The sequence below is a fragment of the Melospiza melodia genome, chromosome 6, assembly GCF_035770615.1.
Source record: "Melospiza melodia melodia isolate bMelMel2 chromosome 6, bMelMel2.pri, whole genome shotgun sequence".
NCBI classification, from domain to species: Eukaryota; Metazoa; Chordata; class Aves; order Passeriformes; family Passerellidae; genus Melospiza; species Melospiza melodia.
The window spans coordinates 32,418,006-32,442,231 of NC_086199.1; the positions used below are offsets into that span (position 1 = coordinate 32,418,006).

Genomic DNA, 24,226 nt, shown 5'->3' on the forward strand with positions numbered 1-24,226 from the left:
ATGTAAATTTATTCATAACTTGACATTGGTAAAGATAAATGTATAAGTAAGCAATAGACATTAATATACATTATTATAAATACAAATAGGAATATAAAAATCAGACATAAGGATAAAAGCTATTTAAATATTTTTTAAAAGAAAGGGTTGGGGTCTTTTTTATTATTGGGGTAGAGGCAGGGTTTTTATTTTAAATAATATGAATGTAGATATTATTGTTATCTATTTCTAAATATTGAGATATAAAATCAAGATATAAATATATATACATAAACACAAAATAGAAGTAAATATAAATAATAGGAATAGATGTAATGGAGAATACAAATAAGAGTATACATTAGTATACATTTTAAATGTAAAAGTGAATATGAACCTGGAAAATAGAACTTTAAAAAATATTTAAATACAGTTGAGAAGACTGAGGTTCTTTTTGGCTTTAATGTGGGTAGAGGCAGGGGTTTTATTTTAAATAATGTAAGTGTTACAGATGGAAAAATCCTAACACAGAAAGATATAATATATATATAAAGATCTGAATAAAAGTATATAAAAATATAAGTAATAGGAACACATGTAACATAGAATATAAATTTATAAATCAATCGCTAAATATGAATGCAAAATCGATCATACATCAGTAAACATTTTAAATATAAATTTGAAAAATATTTTTTAAAAAAATTTAAATACAGTTGAAATGAAAGGGGGTTTTATTTGCCATGTATGGGGTAGAGGCAGGGGTTTTATTTTGAGTACTGTGAGTGTTACAGAAGTAAAAATCCTAACAGAAATATATACTTACTATGTAAAAATATTTATAAAAATATACAAATAAATTTAAGTTTTAGGGATATATGCAATATGGAATAGAAATGTATTTATAAAAAGAAATGTATAAATGGACAATGTACATCAATATACATTGTAAATAGAAATGTGAATATTAATATGAAAAAATAATATATCTATTATTATATAAAAAGGTATTCTCTCCAATATATATAATATCTATAAATATAACAAATGAAAATTACAAATATAGATGTGAATAAAATTATGACAAACAAAATTATTTTTAAAATTTTAAATGTGTTTTAAAGAAAGGGGTGTCTTTGCTTTTTATTTCGTTAGAGGCAGGGGTTTTATTTTAAATAATATAAGTACTATAGAAATGTAAATCGACATACAGAAATATATAATAAATATATAGAGATATAAAGATATAATACCAAACGATGAATAGAAATAGAAACCTATGTAAGTAACATGAAGAGATGCAATATATAATATAATTTTTATTATACAGTAATATAAATTCTAAATATAAATGCGAATATAAATATGAAAATATATGATGGGGGCTCGGAGCAGCCCAGGTATGAGCTGTCAGGATGGTGGGGGCTCGGAGCAGCCCAGGTGTGAGTGTGAGGATGATGGGGGCTCGGAGCAGCCCAGGTGTGAGTGTGAGGATGATGAGGGGCCGGCTCCTGCCGGGGCGAGGCTGTTTTAGGGGGAGGCTTTGCCTCAGCTCCCTTTTGCATGGAGCTGCTGAGTGGAGGGGTTTATGGGGCGCTCCCGGCGCTGTCTCATGGAAGGACTGCGAGAGCTTCCCACAGGGTCGGGGGGAACACCTGGAGCTGCGCTTGGGTACGTGGAGCATCGCTTAAAGGAGGTGCCAAGGGACGAATCTTTGTGCCGGGGAGCAGCAGCCGAACAGGTGAGCCCGTGTGGGTTTGGAGCGGGGAATTTTGTCCTTCCCCTTTGCAATTTCATCTTGCCAGTCCCTCCCCGGATCCCCAGGAACAAAAATGGAGCTTATGAGGACAAAAGGGATTAAGGAGAAGGAAGCAGCTCCTCTTCTTTTATTGTCTGCGTTTGACCTGAGTGGATCCCTCTTCACTTGTGGTTTTAAGGGTGTTGATTGCAGGAAAAGCTGCCTTTTCCAGGCTGTTAGGGGTATCCCTGGGGTGACAGGGAATCCCTGCGTTCTATTCTAAGGGGAATGGGAAAAGTATTCTTGTGGTATTATGGGTTTGATTTGAAGGCAGCCACCCCATTTGCACCACCCTCGGGTTTAAATGGAGGGGGCAGCCCTGGTGTCCCTCCTTTTCAAGGGTTGGAATGGAGGTCGAAATCGCCCTTTCCCATCAGTCAAAGGCTTTCATTTGGGGAGCGCCCCTTCTTTTCTGCTCTCCTAGGGGGTGAAATTTTAGGGGAGAACGCATTTCTTTGCCCTTGTTGAAGTGAGGTGCGCCCCGTCTGCGGTTTCGGGGTTGGCTTGCGGGAAGCCGCAGCTCCGGCAGCGTTTGTAGGGCTGCAATGGGGCTGTGCCGCTGCATTGGAGGGCGCTCCCCGTGCCCGCGGCCCGGCCCGGAACGTTCCCGCTCGGGCAGCTGCCGGGGCGCACGGGGGATTCGGCGCGGCCGGGCCGGCCAAGGGTGGCAGGGGCGGAGCCGCGCCGGTGCGAGCCGTGCGGAGCCGAGCGGAGCAGGGCCGGGCCGGCCAAGGGCAGCAGAGGCGGCGCGGGCGCTGCTGCGCCGGCCCGGGCGGTGCCGGCCGCTCCGGGCGCGGGGCTCGGGCGCTGCCGGTAGCCCCGGGCCCGGTGCCGGCCCCGCCGGGCAGGGGCAGCGGGCGGGGCTCCCCGGGACGGCGCCGGCCCCGCGTGCCGGAGCAGCCGCCGCAGGAGCCGCTTTCCTGCCGGGAGCCGCGCTCCGTCCGGGGCCGGCAGCGAGCGCGGGGTTCGGCCGCTCCAAGTTCGGCGGTGCCGTGGCTCGGAGGCGCTTTGGAGGCGTTGATTGCATCGCTGGGTTCGGTTTGCAGCGGGTGTACGCTAAGGGATACGGTGTTCTTCCTGAGCGGCACGGTTCTCGGTGCCGGTAGGGATGATAAAGGTTCGTTTCGGATTGGGTTTTGTAGTCGGATATATATTTTTTTGGCGGGGTGTTATGTTTAGAAGGGCGCGCCATGGTTTTTCCGGGTCGTAGCGCCAAGCAGCGGTTCGGATTTTAATTCTGTTGCGGTGGCTTTTATTAGCGTGAGTGTGTAGTGTTTGTTTTGGGGGGCTTGAGGTAGCGTCGTGTCGTTCATAGCAGCGGGTTTTTAATCTCGATAATTGCATGTGTGTTTATCGTCTTCCAGGGCTTTTATTTGTTTGGTTTGTTTGATTGTAGTGTATGTTTTATGGTTACGGGTAATTTGGGGGACATTGTTTATGGTTACGTTTGTCTTTAGTCTTTGTGTTTGTTTCTAGGTGGTATTTTTATTTTGATAGCTTGAGGCACTATGGGTTTATTCAGTTGGGAATAATTTTTTTGTTGCAGATTTAAGTTTATCTGGTTTTTGATATTATTCCTGTTGTTGGTTTCTTTATTTTCTTTTTTTGGTTGTTGTTGTTGTTGTCTTTTAATGTATTTGAGTATTGTTTATCAGGGTTTATTTTGGGAACATGGGTATTTATATGGTGGGTTTTTAAAGTATTTATTTATTTGGGTAGTTAATTTCTTAGTTTTTAGTGGTTGAGATGTTTTTCCATTTTGTTAATTAGTTCAGGTTTTACAGTTATTTTTACAGAGGATTGTTTATTCCTTGAGTTAGTGTAGAGGTAGAATTTTGTTGGGTTTTTTTTCAGTAACGTCGTTCAGGGTGAGTGGCACTGGCTTGAGTTGAGTAGATTGGTTTGACTTTTTTTTAGTACTTTTTGTAATTTGCTGTGTGTGTTTCTATAGGATTTTCTTTTATTTGGGTTCCCTTTTTCTGTCGTGATGAGAATTGTTACTGAAAAGAGTGTTCTTTGTTTTTTCGCTGACACTTGTTTGGCTGTTGGAGGTATCTTGATGTTTTTGGAAGATATTGGTGGGAATTTGATGCTGTTTGTTCTGTCATTCCATCTAGGAATTGGATTTTAAATATATAATTATGACTCTAACTATATTGAAACAAAAGAAGTAGATGTGTAGCAATGGGAGTGAGCCAATTTTATTTTTATATATTCGGTCAATTTTTAAAATTTAACATGTAACATAAGTCATTATATGTTACAATAAGTTATTCTAATTTTCATAGAGTATTGTGTGTGTTTATAGATATATGAATAAAGAATATAAGTGTAAATACAACCCAAACAAAAATACAAATATATAAATGTATTGCAACTATATGCAGATATATAAAAAATTAATAATAAATTGTAAATGTAAAATAACATAAATTGATACAATATATAATACAAGTAATACTGTATATATTTTATTAAAAATATTATAGGAAATGGATATAAAATAGATTTAAATATGGATGTGATATATCTATCTATCTATATATATCTATCATTTGTTGTATATTATGATAAATATAAATATAAAAAAAAATTTAGGTAGTTTAAAATAATGGATGGTTTTGTTTTTTCTTTGCCAAAGCAGGGGTTTTAGTGTAAAAATTACAAATACAAATAATACAAAGGTAGAAATATAAGCATAGAAATATATCATAAACACATTAAAGATTTATATGAAAATTAGAAATATAAGGAAAAATAAGTTGTAGCAGTAGATATGGTAAATAATTAAGAAAATAATTCCCGTATATTTTTGAATAAAGTGCATATTAAATATAGTTATTAATATAATGCATCAATATAAACTATAAATATATATAAAATATCAACTATCTATAAGAAGGAATAAAAGCTCTGTGTCACGTGCAGCAGTAGAAAATTTCAGGCTCCCAGGGAATAAATAGTTTTCTTTAAATCATTTTCGTTTTGGATTTTTTTTTTTTTACTCCCGGGTAGCCTGAAAGTTACTACTGCTGCTCTTTTATTCTAAAGGTGGAAAGGAAAACCAAGATCAGAAATACAAGAAAGGGGAAGGGAAGGGAAGGAAGGGAAGCAGGAGAGCAAGAGGGAAGGGAAGTGGTGAAAAACAGAGTGAAAAAAAGTAAAAAGAGTTGGAGGGAAAAAGAGAGGGCATTCGGGAGGAGCGGTGCTGCCTCAGGTCCTTCCCCGCCCTGGGGCGAAGGACCCGTTTGATGCCCGGGAAGGACTGCAGCTCCCGGTGGCTCCCGGGGGACGGAGCCGTGGCTGTCAGCCCGAGACTCCAACTCCCGGCAGGCCCTGCTGCCGGCGCGGCGTGTGACGCAACGGCCGACGTGGCCCGGCATTTTTCTCTAAATCGGCAGTAAATACAGCTGAGTAAAATTAGCTTGGTTTTCTTCCTTCTTTTGTAACTGAACTGTTTTTATTAAAAATCCTATTTGAATATGTAGAAAAAGTGGGGATGTCCTGTAATATATCGTAGCTTTTCTTGTTTACAGGGTGCTCACAAAGCATGCGTCCCTTAGAGTCCCACGGAAAGGTTCTCAGTGCGCTCTCTATCAAGGTATGTATTTACAAATAAGTGATCCCTTTAGATATTTGCCTGTGTACCTTTTCCTGTAATTCAGAGCTTGCGTTATGTGGGTTGTATGATAAACCTGTAAAACATCTAAGAATGGTTTTGCAAGTCTGAATCGTTGAAGGCAGCAATAAGTGGATTTAGAGCCTGTTCTTGAGCAGACAAAGGGAAAAAGTGTGACTTTGATGCTGAACTTGTCATTTTTCATTTGACTTGTCTTGAATGATTTAGGAATAGAGAGAACTAGAAAAAGAGAGAAATAGAATTGATTATTGGGCACTCCTCAAATGCTCACCATGATTCAGTGTAGAGCCAAAGGGAAGGGTGATGGAAGAGAGCTCTGTGCTTTGGAAGGAAATAAATTTAAACCTGATCTCCGCACAGAGTCTCACTAACTTCTTTTGTTTTAAAATACAAAATACGATTAGGAAGTGTTGGAAGTTAGTGTTTTGGGAAAGAAACGGCAGTTCCACAGAACATTCCATTGAACAGAGGCTCTGGGAAGGATTCATGTTGTAAGTGCTGTCACTGCAATCAGTTGGTGGTTCAGCCTTGAAACGTGCGCTTGCCCTTCTATAAAGCACTGTTTTGTTTGCCTTTCAGTGCTCTGAGTCTTGATAAATTGGAGAAGAGCCCAAGAGAAATTTTTCATCCCTTGATATAAAAGGTAGGAAGTGACTTGTTTTGGTTTGGTTCTTTTTCTTTATTATTTTCTGGAAATAAAAGTAATTAAGTATAGGTACTACTGGTTTGTTTCTTCCAGTAGCAGGTGATAACAATAGTAGTAGTAATAGTAAAAATAAAAATAGAAATAATAATAATAATAATAGTAATGTAATACTACTTAAACTGTCTTTATCCATTGGACTGGCCATTTCAAATCAAAACTTCTAAACACAAATCAAACCATCATCCTTGTAGAATCTTTCACAGCAGTGGGCTAAAGATCCTGGTTTTGTTGACAGGATTTATTGGTTCTGGAAGAGCAAGAGGGAAGTACAAGCCTAACTACTTCTAGCTCACAGACCCGTCCAGTGAACCCAGCTTTGTGTTTTGGTGGGCTTGTGATGACTTTGAAATCAATTGCTGATTCCAGTAAAAAAAATTCATGTTTTTTTGAACGTGACAGCAGAAATAACTTTAGGCACCAACTGAATAATAATAGATCACCAGTTTAAGTTAAAAATTCATGCTAGACTATCAAAATTTAAAGGTAAATTATTATGTATTAGGTGATGGTATAAAGTGTATGTTCTAATGTGTAATGCAAAGATGCATACATACCTGAAAGTCCTTAGAGGAAACAAATTTTTATGTCTGCTGTTTGACTGTTTACCATACGATATTTGGTTTTATTTCCCAGGGATCGGTGAATTTTAACTTTGGAGTCCTCTATGCTAAGGATGCTCAGCTTACAGATGGTGAAATATTCAGTAATGGTGAGGTTTTCACCTTCTCTTTAATTGCTATGCTGATCTGAATAAGAAGAAAAACAAAAGCAAGAGAAAAAAATGGATGGTTTATTATTTTTTACGCTGTTACGTTTGTTTCCTCAGTATTTGCTGCAGCTCTGCGAACCCAAGCTTTGGGTTCCTTCTGTCCCACTGGGAGTTGCCCAATTTGGTTGCATCTGGTGAAATTCACCCTGAGACCTTACAGAAGCAGCTGCAACTACGTGAGAGCCATTTGCAGTTCTCTCCAGACACCTGGAGAATGGGTGACGTTTCTGAGGATCCGGCGAGCGTGCTTCTATCGAAACTCAGTCTGTGAAATTTCTGGGGAAAACCCTTCTGTGTCCTAAAGGGTTCAAACTCTGGTGAGGATCCAGTTATCAGGTGCTCACCTGGATGGTTCCAGCTCCCAAAGGTAACACTTGTACTCTTGCCCTGTAGTTTACATCTATTGTATTTTTGTTAATTTGCAAGATTTTTTGTCTTTGCAAAATCTTGTGCATTTCACTCTTTGGAACCTCTCAGATGGTTCTTTGGTGCAGCACCACCCCATGGGACACTTGGCTGCTGTCCTGAAGGGTTTGGTCGCTAGAATTGTAAATCCTGGAGAGTTTATAAGTCTTCTGTCCCCAGGGAGGTATCATGCTTGGTTTACTTTTGTTCTGTTGGTTAGGCGCTGCTTCTCGTTGCAAGTACGAATTTCAAACTGCCCTGTTCTTATTTTAACTGTTTTCCTGGTTCTCTCCGCATGGCAGGGAAAGACTCTCGTATCCTTGTCGTCGGGCTCGGTGCTGTCCAAGAAGATACGGAGACTACAAAAACCATAAGAAGCAAAATATGACTGCAGGGAAAAGAAGCTGGAGAGAACAGAAGGTGATATTGTTATCCTTACCCTGTATTAGAAACATCCGCTGTGCTTTGATGCTGGCAGCTGCCAGGGGCTTGTTAGCTCTTTGTAGGCAGGTGTAGGTGTTCACTTGTAGTTTTTTTCTCTGGACAAGTCAATTCAAACTTTGCTCAGCTGATATTTGCAGATTACTCTCTAGCACAGTCCAGCATGACATTTTTGAATGTTGTAAAAATACCATGTTACTTGGAAATTGCTAATGAAGAGAAGCTTTAGGGGAAAATAAGATGCCAGGGTTGGGAGATGTGAGAAGAAGTGTGTGGGGACGTTAGACTGAAGTAAAGCACACTTGAAGCTGGACTGGCACGCTGGCAGGTCCCCTATTAAACAGTAGTGCTGAGATTAGCCTGGGGGTTGCCCATTGTTTCTGTAGAAATCAATGTTTCCTGGTCTTCAGAGGTAAGCTGCTTTGAAAAGCTGGAAGGTGTAGCATGCTGACAATCCCCGTGCTTTGGATTAAAAGTAGATTTCAGAAGGGTCCTAAGCTTTTGTCTTTTCCTAGAAGTTGATGTAATCCTGTTGAGGAGTTTTTAGTTCTGTGTTGCCATGTCATCCATCAGAGCCCTGTTGTACTAATCATCATAAAAGTACAAAGCAAAAAATCAGACCCTGTCCCAACCACTTAGAGCCCAGAACACGATTTCCTCGGGCTGCCATTTGTGTGCCATCGGTACTCACCACGAATTGACCCCTCTGGCTCTGACACAGCACCTGGATGCTGACGGAAGGGGGCTGGTCACAGACCCTCGAGGTGCCTGTCCCACAGGGAGGGAGAGGACGAGGCAGTGTGGCCTGCAGGGAGGGTGTCGTCCCCAGAGAGCAGCCGGTGACTCCATGCCTGCCCGGGGCTCCAGGTGCACCCTCGGGGTGGACGCCTGCCCTCAGGTTTCCCTCTGGGCACCTGGGGAGGGAACCAGGTCCATCCGTGTGGCAGCTGCAGGGCCTGCAGGCTCTGGGCCCTGGAGCCGAGTGAGCCTGAGCTGCTGCATGCTTGCTGTGAGCTTTGGGGTGAGGGTGCATCACTGCAGGCCTGGGATGGATTGAAATGCACTGAGGAAACCAGAGGGAGGAGGGAGGGAGGGAAATGCTCTGTTAACATGTGCCATTTCTTCTGTCAGACTCATCACGGCGGGACAGCGTGAAGACTGAAAGTGTAAGAAGATGTGGAGGGAAACAGAGAATCTGACAGGAGCAGCGGACGCACGAGTGCACGAATTTTGCTTTTTGCTTGGATGTAAACTCAGGAGTTGAAAGGAATTTGGGAGTGAGAAGGGACATTTCAGAAGGAGAAGAAGAAAAAGAAGTTGTTGTTGTTGTTGCTACAGTCCTGGCAAAAGCTTTTGTTCTAGGTAATAAAAGAAGTTAGTTTAAAAAACAAAAAGGAAAAATGTAGTGTTTTTTTTTTACTTCACTATGATATTCATTGGTGGTATATGGTGTGTTGTTTTATTTCTTGGTATTATTAACTCTGTGTAAATTGTTTTTTGAGTGAAGCTGACTTTCTGGATGGGTTGGTTTGTATTTGAGGCAGGATTAATTTCCATAGGGTTCTTTCATAGATTTCTGATGGGTATTACTGGGATTTTGGTTTTGTTTACTGTATGTATAAACCTAGAGCTTTGGTAGGGCCAGCTGGGCTGCTGGAGTTTTGGGTGTGAATTTATTAGATGGCTTTTGTTAAATGCAGTTTTTAATTTTTGAAATGTTTTTCAGTGTAGTGGTTTTAAGGTGGTTTTTAAGAATTCAATGTATTGTTTTATTTTGTTTGCAGTTGGTGTATGATAAGGGATGTGGTGTGACTTCTTGAAGGCTATGGTTTTGGTGTTCCTAAGTTCTGATTTCTTTCTGGTTCGATAGTTTTTTTTATTTTTATTTTTTGGGACAGGAGCATTTATATGGTGGGTTTTATAGGCAATATGTTTTTTAATTTAGGTAGTGATAATTTTTAGTATTTTAATAGTTTAGGTTTTTTATTTTCATGGTTTTAATTTTTTTTTTTATTTTTTCAAATAACTTTGATAGATCATAGGTTATTATTTGTGCATTAGCATAAAGGTAGAGCTTTGGGGACTTTTTTTAGTAATGTTTAGGGTCAGTCGTGCAGTTTTGAGTCTAGTGAGTTGGTTTGATTTAATTTTTATTGGGTGTTTGTTTTTATTAGCAGTTGTGTCATTTTCAAGGTGTGTTTGAGTTTTTTGGGGTTTTTGAGATACTGGTTTAGGAGGAAGTTTATGATGAGCATGTGCGGAGGTTTTGGGCTACTTTATAGTGGGATTTAAAATTTATTTACAGTTAGGTTTATTTGAGTTTTTATTAGGGTTCAGTGTTGTGGGATGTTTGTTCCGTTAGTAATAGAAATAGGTTTTGTTTTGCTGTGCTGCGATGGGATGGGCGTGTGCTGCGTGCCGGTGCTGACAAAGGTACAGTATTGTTGTGGTTCTGGTGTGTCGGGTTAATGAACTTCTATGGTTTAATATAGAGATGAAAATAAAAATAAATATAAATTTAAAAATAAATATAAAATTAGAGTGGTAAACATAAATATAGATAACAGATACATACGTAAAACTATAATATATGGTATATAATTGTAACGTATTATCACACAGATAAATGATAGTCTATTTTATATATATATACACAAAGATATATAAATATAGATTGTAAATATAAAAATATTTAAATAGAGTTAAAGTAAATTGGGGGGGTTTATTTAGGTTATAGGCTGGGGTTTTTAAATGATAGAAATAAAATATAAATTCAGATATACAAATATATATAGAAATACAAATATCTATACATATTTAATTTAAACAAATCTAAGTAAGAAAATATATATAATACAGAAAATATATATCTATGATTATATTAGAAGGTATTCTCTCTAATATATATAATATCTATTAATAAAATAAATAAAAATATCCATATGAATATCATTACAATTTTGAAAAATAAATTTACTTCCTGCATTTTAAATCTGGTTCAAATAAAGGGGTGTCCTTGGTTTTTATTTGGTTAGAGGCAGGAGTTTTATTTTAAATAATATAAGTAATATAGAAATGTGGATCTTAAGATAGAAATATATAATAAATATATAAAGAGAAATTGCTGAAGTATGAATATAAATTTATATATAAATATATGTAAGTAATATGAAGAGTTGTAGTACAGAATATAAATAACATTTTATGGGAATATAAATATAAAAATATGTAAATATAGTTTAAAAGAAAGGGAATGTTTTGGCTTTTATTTAAGTAGAGGCAGGGGTTTTATTTTGAATATTATAAGTGTTAGAGAAGTAAAAATCTTGACGCAGAAATATTTAATCAATGTATAAAAATATGTATAAAAATATAGAAATAACTACTCGCATCAGATGTAATATAGAATGTAAATTTATTCATAACTTGACATTGGTAAAGATAAATGTATAAGTAAGCAATAGACATTAATATACATTATTATAAATACAAATAGGAATATAAAAATCAGACATAAGGATAAAAGCTATTTAAATATTTTTTAAAAGAAAGGGTTGGGGTCTTTTTTATTATTGGGGTAGAGGCAGGGTTTTTATTTTAAATAATATGAATGTAGATATTATTGTTATCTATTTCTAAATATTGAGATATAAAATCAAGATATAAATATATATACATAAACACAAAATAGAAGTAAATATAAATAATAGGAATAGATGTAATGGAGAATACAAATAAGAGTATACATTAGTATACATTTTAAATGTAAAAGTGAATATGAACCTGGAAAATAGAACTTTAAAAAATATTTAAATGCAGTTGAGAAGACTGAGGTTCTTTTTGGCTTTAATGTGGGTAGAGGCAGGGGTTTTATTTTAAATAATGTAAGTGTTACAGATGGAAAAATCCTAACACAGAAAGATATAATATATATATAAAGATCTGAATAAAAGTATATAAAAATATAAGTAATAGGAACACATGTAACATAGAATATAAATTTATAAATAAATCGCTAAATATGAATGCAAAATCGATCATACATCAGTAAACATTTTAAATATAAATTTGAAAAATATTTTTTAAAAAATTTAAATACAGTTGAAATGAAAGGGGGTTTTATTTGCCATGTATGGGGTAGAGGCAGGGGTTTTATTTTGAGTACTGTGAGTGTTACAGAAGTAAAAATCCTAACAGAAATATATACTTACTATGTAAAAATATTTATAAAAATATACAAATAAATTTAAGTTTTAGGGATATATGCAATATGGAATAGAAATGTATTTATAAAAAGAAATGTATAAATGGACAATGTACATCAATATACATTGTAAATAGAAATGTGAATATTAATATGAAAAAATAATATATCTATTATTATATAAAAAGGTATTCTCTCCAATATATATAATATCTATAAATATAACAAATGAAAATTACAAATATAGATGTGAATAAAATTATGACAAACAAAATTATTTTTAAAATTTTAAATGTGTTTTAAAGAAAGGGGTGTCTTTGCTTTTTATTTCGTTAGAGGCAGGGGTTTTATTTTAAATAATATAAGTACTACAGAAATGTAAATCGACATACAGAAATATATAATAAATATATAGAGATATAAAGATATAATACCAAACGATGAATAGAAATAGAAACCTATGTAAGTAACATGAAGAGATGCAATATATAATATAATTTTTATTATACAGTAATATAAATTCTAAATATAAATGCGAATATAAATATGAAAAATATATGATGGGGGCTCGGAGCAGCCCAGGTGTGAGCTGTGAGGATGATGGGGGCGTGGAGCAGCCCAGGTGTGAGTGTGAGGATGATGGGGGCTCGGAGCAGCCCAGGTGTGAGTGTGAGGATGATGAGGGGCCGGCTCCTGCCGGGGCGAGGCTGTTTTAGGGGGAGGCTTTGCCTCAGCTCCCTTTTGCATGGAGCTGCTGAGTAGAGGGGTTTATGGGGCGCTCCCGGCGCTGTCTCATGGAAGGACTGCGAGAGCTTCCCACAGGGTCGGGGGGAACACCTGGAGCTGCGCTTGGGTACGTGGAGCATCGCTTAAAGGAGGTGCCGAGGGACGAATCTTTGTGCCGGGGAGCAGCAGCCGAACAGGTGAGCCCGTGTGGGTTTGGAGCGGGGAATTTTGTCCTTCCCCTTTGCAATTTCATCTTGCCAGTCCCTCCCCGGATCCCCAGGAACAAAAATGGAGCTTATGAGGACAAAAGGGATTAAGGAGAAGGAAGCAGCTCCTCTTCTTTTATTGTCTGCGTTTGACCTGAGGGGATCCTTCTTCACTTGTGGTTTTAAGGGTGTTGATTGCAGGAAAAGCTGCCTTTTCCAGGCTGTTAGGGGTATCCCTGGGGTGACAGGGAATCCCTGCGTTCTATTCTAAGGGGAATGGGAAAAGTATTCTTGTGGTATTATGGGTTTGATTTGAAGGCAGCCACCCCATTTGCACCACCCTCGGGTTTAAATGGATGGGGCAGCCCTGGTGTCCCTCCTTTTCAAGGGTTGGAATGGAGGTCGAAATCGCCCTTTCCCATCAGTCGAAGGCTTTCATTTGGGGAGCGCCCCTTCTTTTCTGCTCTCCTAGGGGGTGAAATTTTAGGGGAGAACGCATTTCTTTGCCCTTGTTGAAGTGAGGTGCGCCCCGTCTGCGGTTTCGGGGTTGGCTTGCGGGAAGCCGCAGCTCCGGCAGCGTTTGTAGGGCTGCAATGGGGCTGTGCCGCTGCATTGGAGGGCGCTCCCCGTGCCCGCGGCCCGGCCCGGAACGTTCCCGCTCGGGCAGCTGCCGGGGCGCACGGGGGATTCGGCGCGGCCGGGCCGGCCAAGGGTGGCAGGGGCGGAGCCGCGCCGGTGCGACCTGTGCGGAGCCGAGCGGAGCAGGGCCGGGCCGGCCAAGGGCAGCAGAGGCGGCGCGGGCGCTGCTGCGCCGGCCCGGGCGGTGCCGGCCGCTCCGGCTGCTCCGGGCGCGGGGCTCGGGCGCTGCTCGTAGCCCCGGGCCCGGTGCCGGCCCCGCCGGGCAGGGGCAGCGGGCGGGGCTCCCCGGGACGGCGCCGGCCCCGCGTGCCGGAGCAGCCGCCGCAGGAGCCGCTTTCCTGCCGGGAGCCGCGCTCCGTCCGGGGCCGGCAGCGAGCGCGGGGTTCGGCCGCTCCAAGTTCGGCGGTGCCGTGGCTCGGAGGCGCTTTGGAGGCGTTGATTGCATCACTGGGTTCGGTTTGCAGCGGGTGTACGCTAAGGGATACGGTGTTCTTCCTGAGCGGCACGGTTCTCGGTGCCGGTAGGGATGATAAAGGTTCGTTTCGGATTGGGTTTTGTAGTCGGATATATATTTTTTTGGCGGGGTGTTATGTTTAGAAGGGCGCGCCATGGTTTTTCCGGGTCGTAGCGCCAAGCAGCGGTTCGGATTTTAATTCTGTTGCGGTGGCTTTTATTAGCGTGAGTGTGTAGTGTTTGTTTTGGGGGGCTTGAGGTAGCGTCGTGTCGTTCATAGCAGCGGGTTTTTAATCTCGATAATTGCATGTGTGTTTATCGTCTTCCAGGGCTTTTATTTGTTTGGTTTGTTTGATTGTAGTGTATGTTTTATGGTTACGGGTAATTTGGGGGACATTGTTTATGGTTACGTTTGTCTTTAGTCTTTGTGTTTGTTTCTAGGTGGTATTTTTATTTTGATAGCTTGAGGCACTATGGGTTTATTCAGTTGGGAATAATTTTTTTGTTGCAGATTTAAGTTTATCCGGTTTTTGGTATTATTCCTGTTGTTGGTTTCTTTATTTTCTTTTTTTGGTTGTTGTTGTTGTTGTCTTTTAATGTATTTGAGTATTGTTTATCAGGGTTTATTTTGGGAACATGGGTATTTATATGGTGGGTTTTTAAAGTATTTATTTATTTGGGTAGTTAATTTCTTAGTTTTTAGTGGTTGAGATGTTTTTCCATTTTGTTAATTAGTTCAGGTTTTACAGTTATTTTTACAGAGGATTGTTTATTCCTTGAGTTAGTGTAGAGGTAGAATTTTGTTGGGTTTTTTTTCAGTAACGTCGTTCAGGGTGAGTGGCACTGGCTTGAGTTGAGTAGATTGGTTTGACTTTTTTTTAGTACTTTTTGTAATTTGCTGTGTGTGTTTCTATAGGATTTTCTTTTATTTGGGTTCCATTTTTCTGTCGTGATGAGAATTGTTACTGAAAAGAGTGTTCTTTGTTTTTTCGCTGACACTTGTTTGGCTGTTGGAGGTATCTTGATGTTTTTGGAAGATATTGGTGGGAATTTGATGCTGTTTGTTCTGTCATTCCATCTAGGAATTGGATTTTAAATATATAATTATGACTCTAACTATATTGAAACAAAAGAAGTAGATGTGTAGCAATGGGAGTGAGCCAATTTTATTTTTATATATTCGGTCAATTTTTAAAATTTAACATGTAACATAAGTCATTATATGTTACAATAAGTTATTCTAATTTTCATAGAGTATTGTGTGTGTTTATAGATATATGAATAAAGAATATAAGTGTAAATACAACCCAAACAAAAATACAAATATATAAATGTATTGCAACTATATGCAGATATATAAAAAATTAATAATAAATTGTAAATGTAAAATAACATAAATTGATACAATATATAATACAAGTAATACTGTATATATTTTATTAAAAATATTATAGGAAATGGATATAAAATAGATTTAAATATGGATGTGATATATCTATCTATCTATATATATCTATCATTTGTTGTATATTATGATAAATATAAATATAAAAAAAAATTTAGGTAGTTTAAAATAATGGATGGTTTTGTTTTTTCTTTGCCAAAGCAGGGGTTTTAGTGTAAAAATTACAAATACAAATAATACAAAGGTAGAAATATAAGCATAGAAATATATCATAAACACATTAAAGATTTATATGAAAATTAGAAATATAAGGAAAAATAAGTTGTAGCAGTAGATATGGTAAATAATTAAGAAAATAATTCCCGTATATTTTTGAATAAAGTGCATATTAAATATAGTTATTAATATAATGCATCAATATAAACTATAAATATATATAAAATATCAACTATCTATAAGAAGGAATAAAAGCTCTGTGTCACGTGCAGCAGTAGAAAATTTCAGGCTCCCAGGGAATAAATAGTTTTCTTTAAATCATTTTCGTTTTGGATTTTTTTTTTTTTACTCCCGGGTAGCCTGAAAGTTACTACTGCTGCTCTTTTATTCTAAAGGTGGAAAGGAAAACCAAGATCAGAAATACAAGAAAGGGGAAGGGAAGGGAAGGAAGGGAAGCAGGAGAGCAAGAGGGAAGGGAAGTGGTGAAAAACAGAGTGAAAAAAAGTAAAAAGAGTTGGAGGGAAAAAGAGAGGGCATTCGGGAGGAGCGGTGCTGCCTCAGGTCCTTCCCCGCCCTGGGGCGAAGGACCCGTTTGATGCCCGGGAAGGACTGCAGCTCCCGGTGGCTCCCGGGGGACGGAGCCGTGGCTGTCAGCCCGAGACTCCAACTCCCGGCACACCCTGCTGCCGGCGCGGCGTGTGACGCAACGGCTGACGCGGCACATGAGTGGCTGCCAGCCCGAGACTCCAACTCCCGGCAGGCCCTGCTGCCGGCGCGGCGTGTGACGCAACGGCCGACGCGGCCCGGCATTTTTCTCTAAATCGGCAGTATATACAGCTGAGTAAAATTAGCTTGGTTTTCTTCCTTCTTTTGTAACTGAACTGTTTTTATTAAAAATCCTATTTGAATATGTAGAAAAAGTGGGGATGTCCTGTAATATATCGTAGCTTTTCTTGTTTACAGGGTGCTCACAAAGCATGCGTCCCTTAGAGTCCCACGGAAAGGTTCTCAGTGCGCTCTCTATCAAGGTATGTATTTACAAATAAGTGATCCCTTTAGATATTTGCCTGTGTACCTTTTCCTGTAATTCAGAGCTTGCGTTCTGTGGGTTGTATGATAAACCTGTAAAACATGTAAGAATGGTTTTGCAAGTCTGAATCGTTGAAGCAGCAATAAGTGGATTTAGAGCCTGTTCTTGAGCAGACAAAGGGAAAAAGTGTGACTTTGATGCTGAACTTGTCATTTTTCATTTGACTTGTCTTGAATGATTTAGGAATAGAGAGAACTAGAAAAAGAGAGAAATAGAATTGATTATTGGGCACTCCTCAAATGCTCACCATGATTCAGTGTAGAGCCAAAGGGAAGGGTGATGGAAGAGAGCTCTGTGCTTTGGAAGGAAATAAATTTAAACCTGATCTCCGCACAGAGTCTCACTAACTTCTTTTGTTTTAAAATACAAAATACGATTAGGAAGTGTTGGAAGTTAGTGTTTTGGGAAAGAAACGGCAGTTCCACAGAACATTCCATTGAACAGAGGCTCTGGGAAGGATTCATGTTGTAAGTGCTGTCACTGCAATCAGTTGGTGGTTCAGCCTTGAAACGTGCGCTTGCCCTTCTATAAAGCACTGTTTTGTTTGCCTTTCAGTGCTCTGAGTCTTGATAAACTGGAGAAGAGCCCAAGAGAAATTTTTCATCCCTTGATATAAAAGGTAGGAAGTGACTTTTTTTGGTTTGGTTCTTTTTCTTTATTATTTTCTGGAAATAAAAGTAATTAAGTATAGGTACTACTGGTTTGTTTCTTCCAGTAGCAGGTGATAACAATAGTAGTAGTAATAGTAAAAATAAAAATAGAAATAATAATAATAATAATAGTAATGTAATACTACTTAAACTGTCTTTATCCATTGGACTGGCCATTTCAAATCAAAACTTCTAAACACAAATCAAACCATCATCCTTGTAGAATCTTTCACAGCAGTGGGCTAAAGATCCTGGTTTTGTTGACAGGATTTATTGGTTCTGGAAGAGCAAGAGGGAAGTACAAGCCTAACTACTTCTAGCTCACAGACCCGTCCAGTGAACCCAGCTTTGTGTTTTGGTGGGCTTGTGATGACTTTGAAATCAATTGCTCATGCCAGTAAAAAAACTTGATGTTTTTTTGAACGTGACAGCAGAAATAACTTTAGGCACCAACTGAATAATAATAGATCACCAGTTTAAGTTAAAAATTCATGCTAGACTATCAAAATTTAAAGGTAAATTATTATGTATTAGGTGATGGTATAAAGTGTATGTTCTAATGTGTAATGCAAAGATGCATACATACCTGAAAGTCCTTAGAGGAAACACATTTTTATGTCTGCTGTTTGACTGTTTACCATACGATATTTGGTTTTATTTCCCAGGGATCGGTGAATTTTAACTTTGGAGTCCTCTATGCTAAGGATGCTCAGCTTACAGATGGTGAAATATTCAGTAATGGTGAGGTTTTCACCTTCTCTTTAATTGCTATGCTGATCTGAATAAGAAGAAAAACAAAAGCAAGAGAAAAAAATGGATGGTTTATTATTTTTTTACGCTGTTACGTTTGTTTCCTCAGTATTTGCTGCAGCTCTGCGAACCCAAGCTTTGGGTTCCTTCTGTCCCACTGGGAGTTGCCCAATTTGGTTGCATCTGGTGAAATTCACCCTGAGACCTTACAGAAGCAGCTGCAACTACGTGAGAGCCATTTGCAGTTCTCTCCAGACACCTGGAGAATGGGTGACGTTTCTGAGGATCCGGCGAGCGTGCTTCTATCGAAACTCAGTCTGTGAAATTTCTGGGGAAAACCCTTCTGTGTCCTAAAGGGTTCAAACTCTGGTGAGGATCCAGTTATCAGGTGCTCACCTGGATGGTTCCAGCTCCCAAAGGTAACACTTGTACTCTTGCCCTGTAGTTTACATCTATTGTATTTTTGTTAATTTGCAAGATTTTTTGTCTTTGCAAAATCTTGTGCATTTCACTCTTTGGAACCTCTCAGATGGTTCTTTGGTGCAGCACCACCCCATGGGACACTTGGCTGCTGTCCTGAAGGGTTTGGTCGCTAGAATTGTAAATCCTGGAGAGTTTATAAGTCTTCTGTCCCCAGGGAGGTATCATGCTTGGTTTACTTTTGTTCTGTTGGTTAGGCGCTGCTTCTCGTTGCAAGTACGAATTTCAAACTGCCCTGTTCTTATTTTAACTGTTTTCCTGGTTCTCTCCGCATGGCAGGGAAAGACTCTCGTATCCTTGTCGTCGGGCTCGGTGCTGTCCAAGAAGACACAGAGACTACAAAAACCATAAGAAGCCAAATATGACTGCAGGGAAAAGAAGCTGGAGAGAACAGAAGGTGATATTGTTATCCTTACCCTGTATTAGAAACATCCGCTGTGCTTTGATGCTGGCAGCTGCCAGGGGCTTGTTAGCTCTTTGTAGGCAGGTGTAGGTGTTCACTTGTAGTTTTTTTCTCTGGACAAGTCAATTCAAACTTTGCTCAGCTGATATTTGCAGATTACTCTCTAGCACAGTCCAGCATGACATTTTTGAATGTTGTAAAAATACCATGTTACTTGGAAATTGCTAATGAAGAGAAGCTTTAGGGGAAAATAAGATGCCAGGGTTGGGAGATGTGAGAAGAAGTGTGTGGGGACGTTAGACTGAAGTAAAGCACACTTGAAGCTGGACTGGCACGCTGGCAGGTCCCCTATTAAACAGTAGTGCTGAGATTAGCCTGGGGGTTGCCCATTGTTTCTGTAGAAATCAATGTTTCCTGGTCTTCAGAGGTAAGCTGCTTTGAAAAGCTGGAAGGTGTAGCATGCTGACAATCCCCGTGCTTTGGATTAAAAGTAGATTTCAGAAGGGTCCTAAGCTTTTGTCTTTTCCTAGAAGTTGATGTAATCCTGTCGAGGAGTTTTTAGTTCTGTGTTGCCATGTCATCCATCAGAGCCCTGTTGTACTAATCATCATAAAAGTACAAAGCAAAAAATCAGACCCTGTCCCAACCACTTAGAGCCCAGAACACGATTTCCTCGGGCTGCCATTTGTGTGCCATCGGTACTCACCACGAATTGACCCCTCTGGCTCTGACACAGCACCTGGATGCTGACGGAAGGGGGCTGGTCACAGACCCTCGAGGTGCCTGTCCCACAGGGAGGGAGAGGACGAGGCAGTGTGGCCTGCAGGGAGGGTGTCGTCCCCAGAGAGCAGCCGGTGACTCCATGCCTGCCCGGGGCTCCAGGTGCACCCTCGGGGTGGACGCCTGCCCTCAGGTTTCCCTCTGGGCACCCGGGGAGGGAACCAGGTCCATCCGTGTGGCAGCTGCAGGGCCTGCAGGCTCTGGGCCCTGGAGCCGAGTGAGCCTGAGCTGCTGCATGCTTGCTGTGAGCTTTGGGGTGAGGGTGCATCACTGCAGGCCTGGGATGGATTGAAATGCACTGAGGAAACCAGAGGGAGGAGGGAGGGAGGGAGGGAAATGCTCTGTTAACATGTGCCATTTCTTCTGTCAGACTCATCACGGCGGGACAGCGTGAAGACTGAAAGTGTAAGAAGATGTGGAGGGAAACAGAGAATCTGACAGGAGCAGCGGACGCACGAGTGCACGAATTTTGCTTTTTGCTTGGATGTAAACTCAGGAGTTGAAAGGAATTTGGGAGTGAGAAGGGACATTTCAGAAGGAGAAGAAGAAAAAGAAGTTGTTGTTGTTGTTGCTACAGTCCTGGCAAAAGCTTTTGTTCTAGGTAATAAAAGAAGTTAGTTTAAAAAACAAAAGGAAAAATGTAGTGTTTTTTTTTACTTCACTATGATATTCATTGGTGGTATATGGTGTGTTGTTTTATTTCTTGGTATTATTAACTCTGTGTAAATTGTTTTTTGAGTGAAGCTGACTTTCTGGATGGGTTGGTTTTTATTTGAGGCAGGATTAATTTCCATAGGGTTCTTTCATAGATTTCTGATGGGTATTACTGGGATTTTGGTTTTGTTTACTGTATGTATAAACCTAGAGCTTTGGTAGGGCCAGCTGGGCTGCTGGAGTTTTGGGTGTGAATTTATTAGATGGCTTTTGTTAAATGCAGTTTTTAATTTTTGAAATGTTTTTCAGTGTAGTGGTTTTAAGGTGGTTTTTAAGAATTCAATGTATTGTTTTATTTTGTTTGTAGTTGGTGTATGATAAGGGATGTGGTGTGACTTCTTGAAGGCTATGGTTTTGGTGTTCCTAAGTTCTGATTTCTTTCTGGTTCGATAGTTTTTTTTATTTTTATTTTTTGGGACAGGAGCATTTATATGGTGGGTTTTATAGGCAATATGTTTTTTAATTTAGGTAGTGATAATTTTTAGTATTTTAATAGTTTAGGTTTTTTATTTTCATGGTTTTAATTTTTTTTTTTATTTTTTCAAATAACTTTGATAGATCATAGGTTATTATTTGTGCATTAGCATAAAGGTAGAGCTTTGGGGACTTTTTTTAGTAATGTTTAGGGTCAGTCGTGCAGTTTTGAGTCTAGTGAGTTGGTTTGATTTAATTTTTATTGGGTGTTTGTTTTTATTAGCAGTTGTGTCATTTTCAAGGTGTGTTTGAGTTTTTTGGGGTTTTTGAGATACTGGTTTAGGAGGAAGTTTATGATGAGCATGTGCGGAGGTTTTGGGCTACTTTATAGTGGGATTTAAAATTTATTTACAGTTAGGTTTATTTGAGTTTTTATTAGGGTTCAGTGTTGTGGGATGTTTGTTCCGTTAGTAATAGAAATAGGTTTTGTTTTGCTGTGCTGCGATGGGATGGGCGTGTGCTGCATGCCGGTGCTGACAAAGGTACAGTATTGTTGTGGTTCTGGTGTGTCGGGTTAATGAACTTCTATGGTTTAATATAGAGATGAAAATAAAAATAAATATAAATTTAAAAATAAATATAAAATTAGAGTGGTAAACATAAATATAGATAACAGATACATACGTAAAACTATAATATATGGTATATAATTGTAACGTATTATCACACAGATAAATGATAGTCTATTTTATATATATATATACACAAAGATATATAAATATAGATTGTAAATATAAAAATATTTAAATAGAGTTAAAGTAAATTGGGGGGGTTTATTTAGGTTATAGGCTGGGGTTTTTAAATGATAGAAATAAAATATAAATTCAGATATACAAATATATATAGAAATACAAATATCTATACATATTTAATTTAAACAAATCTAAGTAAGAAAATATATATAATACAGAAAATATATATCTATGATTATATTAGAAGGTATTCTCTCTAATATATATAATATCTATTAATAAAATAAATAAAAATATCCATATGAATATCATTATAATTTTGAAAAATAAATTTACTTCCTGCATTTTAAATCTGGTTCAAATAAAGGGGTGTCCTTGGTTTTTATTTGGTTAGAGGCAGGAGTTTTATTTTAAATAATATAAGTAATATAGAAATGTGGATCTTAAGATAGAAATATATAATAAATATATAAAGAGAAATTGCTGAAGTATGAATATAAATTTATATATAAATATATGTAAGTAATATGAAGAGTTGTAGTACAGAATATAAATAACATTTTACGGGAATATAAATATAAAAATATGTAAATATAGTTTAAAAGAAAGGGAATGTTTTGGCTTTTATTTAAGTAGAGGCAGGGGTTTTATTTTGAATATTATAAGTGTTAGAGAAGTAAAAATCTTGACGCAGAAATATTTAATCAATGTATAAAAATATGTATAAAAATATAGAAATAACTACTCGCATCAGATGTAATATAGAATGTAAATTTATTCATAACTTGACATTGGTAAAGATAAATGTATAAGTAAGCAATAGACATTAATATACATTATTATAAATACAAATAGGAATATAAAAATCAGACATAAGGATAAAAGCTATTTAAATATTTTTTAAAAGAAAGGGTTGGGGTCTTTTTTATTATTGGGGTAGAGGCAGGGTTTTTATTTTAAATAATATGAATGTAGATATTATTGTTATCTATTTCTAAATATTGAGATATAAAATCAAGATATAAATATATATACATAAACACAAAATAGAAGTAAATATAAATAATAGGAATAGATGTAATGGAGAATACAAATAAGAGTATACATTAGTATACATTTTAAATGTAAAAGTGAATATGAACCTGGAAAATAGAACTTTAAAAAATATTTAAATGCAGTTGAGAAGACTGAGGTTCTTTTTGGCTTTAATGTGGGTAGAGGCAGGGGTTTTATTTTAAATAATGTAAGTGTTACAGATGGAAAAATCCTAACACAGAAAGATATAATATATATATAAAGATCTGAATAAAAGTATATAAAAATATAAGTAATAGGAACACATGTAACATAGAATATAAATTTATAAATAAATTGCTAAATATGAATGCAAAATCGATCATACATCAGTAAACATTTTAAATATAAATTTGAAAAATATTTTTTTAAAAAATTTAAATAGAGTTGAAATGAAAGGGGGTTTTATTTGCCATGTATGGGGTAGAGGCAGGGGTTTTATTTTGAGTACTGTGAGTGTTACAGAAGTAAAAATCCTAACAGAAATATATACTTACTATGTAAAAATATTTATAAAAATATACAAATAAATTTAAGTTTTAGGGATATATGCAATATGGAATAGAAATGTATTTATAAAAAGAAATGTATAAATGGACAATGTACATCAATATACATTGTAAATAGAAATGTGAATATTAATATGAAAAAATAATATATCTATTATTATATAAAAAGGTATTCTCTCCAATATATATAATATCTATAAATATAACAAATGAAAATTACAAATATAGATGTGAATAAAATTATGACAAACAAAATTATTTTTAAAATTTTAAATGTGTTTTAAAGAAAGGGGTATCTTTGCTTTTTATTTCGTTAGAGGCAGGGGTTTTATTTTAAATAATATAAGTACTATAGAAATGTAAATCGACATACAGAAATATATAATAAATATATAGAGATATAAAGATATAATACCAAACGATGAATAGAAATAGAAACCTATGTAAGTAACATGAAGAGATGCAATATATAATATAATTTTTATTATACAGTAATATAAATTCTAAATATAAATGCGAATATAAATATGAAAAATATATGATGGGGGCTCGGAGCAGCCCAGGTATGAGCTGTCAGGATGGTGGGGGCTCGGAGCAGCCCAGGTGTGAGTGTGAGGATGATGGGGGCTCGGAGCAGCCCAGGTGTGAGTGTGAGGATGATGAGGGGCCGGCTCCTGCCGGGGCGAGGCTGTTTTAGGGGGAGGCTTTGCCTCAGCTCCCTTTTGCATGGAGCTGCTGAGTGGAGGGGTTTATGGGGCGCTCCCGGCGCTGTCTCATGGAAGGACTGCGAGAGCTTCCCACAGGGTCGGGGGGAACACCTGGAGCTGCGCTTGGGTACGTGGAGCATCGCTTAAAGGAGGTGCCAAGGGACGAATCTTTGTGCCGGGGAGCAGCAGCCGAACAGGTGAGCCCGTGTGGGTTTGGAGCGGGGAATTTTGTCCTTCCCCTTTGCAATTTCATCTTGCCAGTCCCTCCCCGGATCCCCAGGAACAAAAATGGAGCTTATGAGGACAAAAGGGATTA

The 24,226-nt window shown here is 38.1% G+C and overlaps 1 long non-coding RNA gene across 1 annotated transcript; it reads left to right on the forward strand.

Moving 5' to 3' along the window:
* The first annotated feature begins 5,160 nt into the window (after positions 1 to 5,160).
* On the forward strand, positions 5,161 to 20,352 carry LOC134420380 (uncharacterized). Its single transcript, XR_010028327.1, has 12 exons — positions 5,161 to 5,378; positions 5,997 to 6,060; positions 6,757 to 6,832; positions 6,950 to 7,259; positions 7,600 to 7,717; positions 8,870 to 9,100; positions 16,551 to 16,615; positions 17,233 to 17,296; positions 17,993 to 18,068; positions 18,187 to 18,496; positions 18,837 to 18,954; positions 20,111 to 20,352. It is a non-coding gene; the product is annotated as an uncharacterized LOC134420380 (long non-coding RNA).
* Positions 20,353 to 24,226: the final 3,874 nt, after the last annotated feature.